The sequence below is a fragment of the Dioscorea cayenensis genome, chromosome 6 (assembly GCF_009730915.1).
Source record: "Dioscorea cayenensis subsp. rotundata cultivar TDr96_F1 chromosome 6, TDr96_F1_v2_PseudoChromosome.rev07_lg8_w22 25.fasta, whole genome shotgun sequence".
NCBI lineage: Eukaryota > Viridiplantae > Streptophyta > Magnoliopsida > Dioscoreales > Dioscoreaceae > Dioscorea > Dioscorea cayenensis.
Window position 1 is genome coordinate 4,741,558 of NC_052476.1, and position 11,345 is coordinate 4,752,902.

Sequence of the window (11,345 nt, forward strand, 5' to 3'; positions counted from 1 at the left end):
TAGGACTTAAGGCTCGGCTTTTCTGTATTTAGCCTTATTATATAAGTGTGTTAGTACTTATTTCTTTTGCATATGGTTTACTAGTAGCCTTTCAAAGAGATTTAGGCTTTCTGCACTGCTATACAACCTCCTTTATTCTAATGGTGCGTAGAAGTTATGCTACTTTCATGCAGCCCACCTTTCATAGTGAGAAAATTTATGTCATATACATGCAATTGTACATTAGGTGTCTGTTATTTGTTTGTCTCCCTCTATTGTGTATTATTTGTTGATTTGGTCTTTATGCGGTCTGCTTTGTTTATTATAAGTGGTTGCGAGCTTCTTACAGTGAGCATGTTACGAACAACCTTAGCTTGACTTTCGGCTTTAAATACCCACATAAATGCTCGCACAGGCTCCATTTAGCTACATGGGTATGGAAGGATTTGCAACCACATATAGATGCACCTGTTCAAATCGGATTTCATTATAATTGACAGCATGACTAGAAAGTTGGAACTTAGAGTTGATGGTTGTAGTATTTTGTGGCTAGATATAAGTAATGAAAGGTAACTATTTTAGGAAAAGTAGAATCGACCTAGACTATGGAAAATAATGTAGACTTCAACGAGAGGTATATGTGTGTATTAGGATTAAAACTCTAAGAGTGCTAGGGTGAGATCTTGATAAGGCTTGTATATATATTTTATTGTGTGTTTTACATACATTGAGTATCACTTTTATCGAATTTTATGGCTCATATTTGTGTATTTGTGTTCTTTTGTGCAAATAGGGTTGTGAAGGCACAAAAAGAGAAAAGGAAGCAAAGATAGATCTAGAGGCATCATATTATTGTTCTTTTGTGTGATGCAATGATCAAGACATGCATAAGCCGTGCTTGTATAGGTTGAGAGTATGTGCCAACTCTAAGGGATTTCAAGTCAATTCATGAGTTAGAAGAGCATAAAGGCAGCCACATGCTTATGTTCTAGCTTGTGTGAATATTTCAAGAGTTCTCTCAACATTTTCATTTGACAGAAAGCCACATGACCTACAATACAGGTGTGTACCTGGCTTTGTCGCCTTAGAGAAAGAAGATTTCTGGAAGATTATTGTTCACGAGTATTGTAGTGCCTTACTGTTTATGAGTACTATAGCATGTTACTATTCATAATTTACTATAGTTGGAAGCCACATGACCATGTGGAACTCCACACCGGCCGTGTGAGTGCCTATGTGGAAATTCCACACTGGCGGTGGGGCATGTGAGTACCGTAGGAAAGCCCAATTCCGATTATAAAAAGGCCGACTTAAATAGTTTTTCATGTATCTTTTTGCCTATCTTTGGAGAGAGGTCGCTTTAGGGTTTGAGGAGGTCTTCTCCAATCAAAGGAGCACTCTACACGCTCTTCATCGAACTCTTCCGAGAATAGTTATTAGGAGCCGTGATATTGATTGGAAGAGGTGTGCCCCCTGTAGTTTGATGGAGGGATCCTTGAGAAGAAATGAGTGAACTCTTGAGACCATTTGCACAAATTGGATGGGGGTTATTTATTCTTATAGATTACACTTTTTTCATTCATATTGTTATTTAACATTGTATTGCTCCATGGGGAGCTAAACCCCCTAGTGGGTACTTGGATGCATAAACCCTAGGAATTATTGTTACATTGACTTTATTATGTTTCTTTTAATTGAGAATTTAATTTGAGTTTCAACCTTATGTGCTTGTTGATTGGTTTTCCCTTTAGAGTGACACTCAAGGTTGAGAACTAACTTAATCATCTTAGTGATGACCCGACTCATCACCGCTAGGATTAGATTTTATTCTACCTTGATATTCCAAGAGCTCTTAGCAAATCATAGTGTGGTGTGAGGTGTCGTGAGCATACTCTGCTCGGGACCTCGTACGAGATTAGGGATCTTTCTCCTGGACCAAAGGATTTGATCTACTTCTAGGAATAAGGTTTATCATTTGGAATCCTTAGTACTTTAAGCAGTCATATGTGGTTCGAGGTGTCGAGATAGTTCTTCACTAGGACCTCATAGGAGACTAGTCGCTAATTGGCCTAGGTTAAGGATCCATGTGCTTTTGGATTTCTATGACTCAATTAATATCAATTAGGAAGGCACAATTTTATTTTTACACTTAACTTAGAACTCCTAGGGGAGCATTGTCATGGCACCCCTAGCTCGTCTGATTATTTCCTCTTCATTGTCTATTGCTTGTTTACTTTTTATTCGATAGCTTCTGATCACATTCCACTCATTGATTTGACTTGGCTATTTAGCAAAGTTTAATTGTTGCTACTTCCCTAATCATGTGGATTCAACTACTCGACCTGCTGTATACATTATATTACTAGAGTCGATTCGTGCAGCTATGGGACACATGTTAGGTGTGTCACGAATGCATAAAAATATAGTGATTTGAAGGACATTTCTTTGGGGAGATACTACAGAAAAAGTTTGAAGAAGATAGTCATTTTCATGATTCTTACGACAGCTTCATCTATGAATCAGATGATCAAGATTAGGAGACAAGGCAAACAATTAAAGCTGTGGTAGTTGTGGGTGGAGAACATACAAAATTAAGCAGTGAAGCTAATATTAAGTCTGACTATGGAGAATCTGAGGAGTTACAACTACAAATGATACTAAATCTAGAGGTCAAACAAAATAGCATACTAAGGTACCAACAAAAGAAAGAACTACTCAACATCATGCAAGACCTCATGTGATTAAGAAGCCTCAGGGGAAGATAAAGATGGTAAAGAAAAGACTAAAGAGGGATATGTTGTAATGTAATTTCTGTAGATTTTTTTCTAATGTTGTTTATGTAATTGTATATAGTTGTGTACATAAAACAAAAAATTTCCATGATCTATGTTTTTGTTTCTCTTTCAATGTGAGCTTCTCAAACATAACGTTTTTGCAAAGTTATGTAAATACTTACATTTACACTAATGGAATGGCATTGAAGATATTTTTTTTATTTACTCAATATTTTTATATGTTGATGTACATATCCTAAGCATGTGTACTTTTAGCCTTTTTCTTGTGTGTTTAGATTCAATAACAAAAGTTTCTATTCTTAATTTTTTTCTTTTCTAAGATGTTGACAAATATATTATGAACAATAGATGCCTTAAGATGGAATGTTGGCATTTTATTTTATTTTTTGTTTCTTAACATCTAAAATGCAGGTGGAATTTGTTTCTTGCGAAGAGGTGTCATTTATTTTACATATGATTTTGTTGTGTAAAACTTTTTTTTTGGTGTGTGTGTGTTTGCGGCAGGGGGTGGGGAGGGGGATGATGACGTATATGCCTAGTTGCTCTGCTAAGGGGTGTTGTCACGCATCATAACTGATTTCTAACTAGGGTTTTGGCAAGGACTAAAATTGTGTTTCTTTGATTGAACTTGAATTAGGATGCAATTGGTGCCAACAAGGCCTATAATGGCAACACAATATTTGGATTTTACTGACACATTAGGGACTCATCAAATAAATTTTATTGTCAACAATTTTCATAGTTTTGATAGTTTCCATTAAAACACATTAAGAAATCTCCCTTCACAATTAGGGAAGTAATCAAAATTTGAAACATAATCAAAGGACTATTTGCAGAACAATTTCAAATATTATGGAACTATGGAAATCTGATATTCAAAAGCCTATATTATTTCAACCAAACAATGGTTTACACATAGTAGGACAAAAAGTTATAGTGAGTGTTTAAATTCGATCTCCCCCATTGTGTTTATCAATTAGAGTTTACAATGATTTTAAGCTATTCAAATCAAAACATCATTTTCTTAAATAACATACGAAGAGTTTGTTTGGGTAGGGTAATATCTTCAAATCTTCAAAAAGGGATTAACATTCTCGAACTAGCATGATAGCCAAAGATCCTCTTCCACTCATTTGCTCTTTCTAGCCAAAGCCTAGCCCAAGCATTGTTGTCTCTCATGAAGAGCAATGAAGATGACGCTGACGTGGCTAGTATTAAATGATATGGATGCCTTCAGTTTGGGTGGCGGGGCGGTAATGAGTAGGCAGGCATCTTCTTAGTGGCATGGATAGTCCAAGAGGTGTTAATTACATGTGACGGACCGGTGCAATTAGTAATTCCAGTGACCATGTAGGCAAAGCGGGGCGGTAAACCATGGAGTAACCTGCCCGTAAATCCAAATCAAAGATGGGTGACCATTTAGATTCAAATTGAAGTTTGGTCACCAAAATGAAAAAAGACCAAAGTTTGGTGACCAACCAAAAATTTACTTAAATATAGTTAGAATATGATTTTGGAATTCATTTCTAAATTTATTAAGAATATTTAGACCCTAATTACACAAGTAGGCTTCCGAAAGCCTTGAACCTCATCCTTTCTTTTCCTTTCTCCTCTTTCATACAGCTGCCACCAGCACCGCCCACCTTGCACCCTCTTCAAATCTATAATTCTTAGTTTGTTGTTTTTCTTCTCTTTCCCATTATTGTTGCCATTTCCTTTTGCTCCTTCATAATGGTCTTTCTTGATTAGTTAATTAATTTTCCAATTTTCATTTTAGTTGGTTGATAGGTTTAACTTCCAAAGATATTTAATTTTCTCTATTTTATTGGTTTTTTGAATTTGTGATGTGATGGCAAACAAGTCATTCAAGGTAGAGAACTCCCTTAGTTTGTTGTTTTTCTTTTTCCCTTTTTCTTTTAATTTGTACTAAGATTTAGGCCTTGTTATATGTTAACTAAAATGGAATTTTTGTTAGAGTAATTTTTTACATAAAATAATATATCTAAAAAGATATGATTAATTTCTAAAATGCAATAATTATGGAGAAAAGAGTAAACAGCGGATCTCTTCCTCATTGAAGTGTTTTACCAATGAAACTTTTTCAAGAATGAAATCCACTAATAGATATTAGATTGAAGCATGACATCTTAATAGTTGAATTAAGATGCCAGCCTTTGCTAATATGATTGCATTTGAGAGTGATCTCCACTAATTAAATACTTAGTTAGAGCTAGAACCTCAAAAGGTAAATTTCACTAACTAACCTTATGAGTAGAATGCTTTACTAATATGATCACTTCATGGGGAAGCTTTGACTAGACACTTGATTAGAGCATAATACCCTAGAAGTAAGATTGCATGAACCAATATTAAGTTATCATTGGTTTAGCGATGTGATCATCTTGGGAGATGAACTTTGACTTGACATTCAAATAAAATTAGAAGGTGAACTCCATTCACTATAAACTTATTTAGAGCATGGTGCTTCTAGAAATGAACTTTAGGATCCAACCTTAAGATGAGTGGTGCATCAAAAGATGAAGCCCACAAGCTAATCGTAAGATTTAAGCGCTTTAAAAATGTGATCACCAAAAGAAGGTATTTTGGCTAAACACTTGGTTAACATATGACAACTCAAAAAAGTATGTCTAATGGTTTAGTAGTCTTGCAAACCAAATTGCTTTTTTGCATAATCAACCTTTTATTAAGTAATTATTTTGGGTTTTTTGAATACCAAATTGCTTTTTCTTCACATCACACCGTTTATAAGTGCATAAAACAATAATAAAATTCTTTAAAAAACATAATTAATATGTTTTTAGATACAATGATGATGTTCTTGATATAATAGCATTGAACCTCTATGGTTGTATAACAATGATCTCGGGATTTCAATGATGGACTAGTGGTGTTAGGAGGAATTAAATAACATAATGTTTGCTTCGACTCATGAATTCTATGAAGAATCTCTAAAGTTTAAAACACAATCTCCACCACCCAAAATGATGAATAAAAGTTCCTTAATTTTCATGTAAAATTTTAGCAAATTAGAGAATATCTTTCCATTTAATTATCTATTTGATAAAAAGAAGTCATAATGGTAAAACACCCGGGCCTCATTTCTTTAGTTCAAAAAAATTTTTGGGAAATATTCAAGGGTGAAACATAATTTCCACTTTTGAGATTTGATAAGTGCTTGTGTATTAGTAATACGAAGTATTCGTTTCTTACATTGAGCATTAATTTGATCAGATTTTATCGCTTATTTGTGTGTATATGTGTTCTTTTGTGCATCAAGGGTTGTGAATACAATTGTGGAAGAAATGAACCAAAAGTAGATCGTAGATGCATTGTTGATGAATTCTGGGAGTAAACAAACGTGAAGACTTAAGTTGTGCTCAAAGACATGTGAGTGTGTGCCAATCTCCATATTGCTCGAACAATTACACTATTTGGAGGGGCACAGAAGCAGTCACACTCATGTGTTCTGATTTATGCTATACTAGCAAAATTTTTGTCAATGTGGTTTAGTTGAAGACGCAATGCGATCTACCGCATGAATGTGTGCCCATTCATGTGGCCTCGATGAAAAGTGTGGATTTAGGAGTATTTTGGCAAAGTACTGCAGCATTTTATTGTAGTAAAGTACTGTAGCAGTTATTATCCACAGCTCACAGGAAATCAACTTCTGAAAATTCACACGGGCATGTGGATGCCCGATTCCTGCCCCAATAAAAGCCTGGATTTGGGATCTTTTCCCAATTTTTTCTCATATTTTCCCCATCTTTGGAGGCGCTCACGGCTAGGGTTTCGAGAGGCTTTGGCTAGGTCTTTGGAGTGGTTCTATGGCCTTCGACACCGTGTTCCTTTAGAAGATAGTTATTGGGGGAGCTTTCATAAGCATCGATTCGGCGAGGTGTGCCCTAGGCATGACGAGGGAACACTTAGAGAAGATGAGGCAACTCCACAAGACCATTGGTACTGACTACGAGGGTATTTTACTTATGGATTACATGCTTTTACATTCGATTTCATTATTGATTGTATCTTGCTCCATGGAGAGCTAAACCCCTAGTGGGTGCTTGGGCTTGTAAACCTTAGGATGATTTTGTTTCATTGATCTTTCATTATGTTTCTTTAATTGATATTTTTAATTGAGTTCTAACGTGGAATGCGTGTTAAATTGATTTTCCCTTAGAGTGACACTAGGATTGAGAATCTATATTGGTAATCCTTGTGGATGAGTGACACACCATGAGGGTTAGACAAAGCTAGGTTGGAGAGGGTCGAGAGAGTGAGTCAAGAGGTAGCAGAACGTTCTCTTTCTCTTCCGATGTGATTTATCCTACCACCACTTTATAAGAGTTCTTTGCGGTCACAATAGAGTGAAGGGCTAAGAGACAAACTCCACTAGGGCTTAGTTACGTGAGCAACAGAGTGAAGTGTTGAAGTAGTCTTTGGTATTGGAGCTTAATTGTGACTAGGGGTCTTTCACTTGGACCAAACGATTAGATCTATATTAGGGAATAGGGTTTATCACTTTGAGTCCCCAAATCTTCATGCAACCCCACACAGTGTGAAACGTCAAGAGTATCCCTTTACACCGGGGCATAGTATGAGGGTTAGTCACGGTTGACCTTAGGTTTGTGGCTTTGTGTACGGGATGCACACCATGCAGCACATCCTAAGCTGTGGGGTGTGCGGCCACTGTGCGGGCCGCACACCAGCCCGCACACACACAGTTTTGTCTCTTCAAGGTAAGCTATTCTTCTCTCCTTATTTCTTCTTTGCTTGGTTTGTTGAGGCTAGAATCAATTGGTTTGCTCAATTTAAAGCTTGAGCCTTGTTCTTCTAATTTTTCTTTGTTAGTGAAGCATGAGGATCTCCTTCCTCCCCTCTTGTGAATATTCCTTGAAGTTTTGAGAAGATTGGAGATAGGGTTCTTCTTCTTCTTTCCCTCTCTTTTTGTGGTATTTTCTTGAGTTTCTTTGGTGGAAATCTTGGTGTGTAGTTGCTTTTGAGTTTAGAAAGTGTGGATGATTGTCTTTCCCTTGATTTGTTAAAGATTGGGGGGAATCCTTCATCATAGTGATTAGGGTCACTGTAGCTCCGGTGAGTTCTTGTTTTCTTGGTTTCCTTGGTTTCCTTAGGTTAGTGAGAAGCTTAAAACCCTTAGATCTCCTTTTGTAGCCTATGGTCTTAGTTTAGGCAAGCCCCTAGAGTTTAGTAGGGTTGTTTGGTAGAAGAACCCTAGGATTTCTTGCTTGGCCTTTGTATAAATAATTGTTGTTGGTTGTACTTTGGTAAGAAGGGAAGCGTTAGCTTGAGGTAGAGGATTAGCCAAGGATTAGCTTGCAAGAAAGAGAAATTGCCATTTCTGTGAGTGGGGGTTATGTTGATGCACATTTTAGTAGAATTTGATTTAAATTATGTCATTGTGTGACTTATAATCATGTCTTGGTTTTTATCGTATTCTTTTTCATTTCGTGTTGATCGATTTGGATGATACTTCCCGGCCTTTGAATTGCATTTGGAAAACTCTTATTGGTTAATCGAAAGTATTATGCTTTTATTGCTTCATGCTTTGGGAAATCAGAATGGTTCTTGTGAGCATGTTTACTTGTTATTGAGCTTTACCATAGAGACTTGTGGATTTAGTTTTCATCCCAGGTTGGGGAAGGTGTCATGGATCTAGAATGCATGCTTGTTACATATATATTGTACTATTGAGCTTCCATAGGTTTTGATGGTGACTGGGCGGTGCCCTGCCCTACTGCAATAGGCGGTCATCACGGCCAGCCTGTTGAGGTGGCGTGAAGACCCGAGCTTATGTCCAGTTCAGGTGGGGCGTAGAACTTTGATGGATACACACTAAGAATTCGGAGTCACCACACGGGCTGTCGGTGGGCCAACGTCAAAGTTATAAACACTTTCACTGCTCTCGACCCAGTCGTGACGGCGGCTAAGTTAGAGAGTGTTTTAAGGCCATTGCTCATTCCTTTAAATTAAATTTTTCATAACTGAGAAAATTTTGATTTCTTGAAATCAGCCTTTCGAGTAGCATTTTCTTGTTTACAATCTAGATTGATGTTTTGATGACTTGTCATGTAAAGATTATTGAGACTTGTTTTTTGTAAGATTGCTAATTCTGAAGGCATGGCATGGTTCTCCATCACCTCCGCTACAAACCCATCATTCACTCATTTGGCTAGAAGGACTTCAGTGTGGAAAGCTATCTCTCCCCAGGTCCTGGACGCATCCTTCATCACTATTCTAAAAATGGGGAAGCTTTTCAGGTCCAAGAGGACTTCAGATGAAATCTTCTTTGCTCCGCCCGAGTTTGATGCTAGTATAATGAGAAACCCGCATTTATATGAATATTATAAAGCTAATCAGGATGACATTCCAATTTGTTAAAGAGGAGCACAAAATATCCTTGTGGCCACTGATTAGATTGTCATGGGCATTATATGCCCGATTCTGTTGAAATATGCTTGCATAGGGTTGGTCGTGCTAGTCATTTTGGAACCAAGAGGCTCGTAATTACATTAGTGTCATCGGTATCTGACTCAGAAATTCTCATTAAGGTCTAAGAGAGGTTTGAAGTTGACATTAAGGAGCTTCCTGAACAAATTGATATCTCTGCATATATACCTGCCAGATAGTCGTCCAAGTCGTTTGGTGAACAATTTCGGTTGATCTTTTTTAGGCCTTCAGTTGGGTTTCTAAACAAGGTGTATTTTGACTCTCTGCCCTTTATTTTGGTAGCAGTCATTGAGATGCCATCCTAAAGTCAAGATTTGTTTTTTTAGAAAAAAATATTTAGCCATGTTATTAGTCTCCCATCTGGTTTCATACTGTGTAAATATAGCATGGAACTGTGAACATCTGTTATTGAGATGGTGATAGGGGTAATGATGGTAATTTGTGCATGGGATCAATATGGTATGCTATAGTCTCATGACATGGAAAAAAAATAAAAAAAATAAAAAAAAAGCATGGGCCCATCAATAAAAAAAAGAAAGCTAACTTACCATGTACGTTGAACTTCCAAAATGAAAAGCATGTGCATACATGCATGGCCAAGAAACAAAAAATAAATATAATAATAATAATAATAATAAAATAATAATGATAATAAATGAAAAGCTTGCTTATGGGCATTCAAGCATGCAGACGTGCATAACAAATTTTTTTTTTAAAAACAAAAATCATGCATGTTCATGAGTTAAAGAGGTGGCCACCATTAAAAAAATATATATATATAAAAAAAGCATGCTTATGTGCATAAAAATTAAAGAAGGGGAGGGGAGGGGTGCATAGCATACGTGCATGAAATTTAGAAAAATAATAATAACAAAAGAATGAGAAAGCATACCCATGTGCATGAGATAAAAAACTAAAAATAAAAAAATATATTAAAAAAAAGAAGAGAAAGAGTATGCAATAAAAATATATGTATATATGTATATATATATATGGGTTCCACCACGCAAGAGATACACTTGGAGCTCTATTAAGAAATAATGAGATACATGCATGCACATATATAAATTCAAAAAAATCCATAGCTCACCATAAGAGAGACAATATGAGTATGGATATATATCAAGTGTGGTATTTGAACAACATTTCTTTCGATCCAAAGCAACACCATGGGTTAGTCAACGATTAAAATTCATGTCCCAAAAACAATGACAAATTTCAAAGTGATAACAAGATGCATATCGCATACAACAGCTAGCCAAATATGCAACGCAGTAATAAGGCACGCAACGCGGTGGCAAGGCACAGGCAGCGACAATGATATAATATATATATATATATATATATGTAAGTGATGTCATAAATATGTTTATATAATAAAGTAGCAGAATTTATAATTCGCAAATCTTCTTACCTTTACTTGTAATTTTTCCCTTGATCGGAGGTTCCCAAGATACTAATCTGAGGTGATTAATAATAGAGGCTTGCCTCTATTGGAAATGGAAGAACCCACAAAACAAATATGATATTTGTGCGTCGATGTATCAGGTGGTGTCTTCTTCACAGACATGATGCCAGATGTATATTTTTTTGATCCCACAAATTTCTGGCACGCCTGGTGGCACTGTTTTTCCTCCCATCTTTGAGGCAAAAGTACAAGTAAAGGCATTGTTCCTACATCCTATGAAAGATATCTAATAATTTTTCTTTTTATTTTGAAGGAAAAGAAGAAGAAATGGCACTCAAGAACTCAACTATCTCTGGAAGCCCGAAACTCATGATTTTCCTTGGCGAAGGAACTGAGGTTCAATTGCCCAACTACACCTTTAACATTGGAGCTGCAGGAGTTGAGCTGACTTTTGGCACGATATCTAAGTCGGTACAATTCGTAAGGAGACCTGCACCTTCAGAGGAGAACTTGACAGTCCCGCGGCTTTTATACAAAGGTCGCCGCCGTAATGTGATTGTTCCTGCAACTGGCGAGGACGTTGCTATAAGTGAGTCACCAAGAGTATCTGCATTCAAAAGGCTATCTCACCCAAAAAGCGTAATGAATGATGATGAACCCGCCTTTACCATTACGGC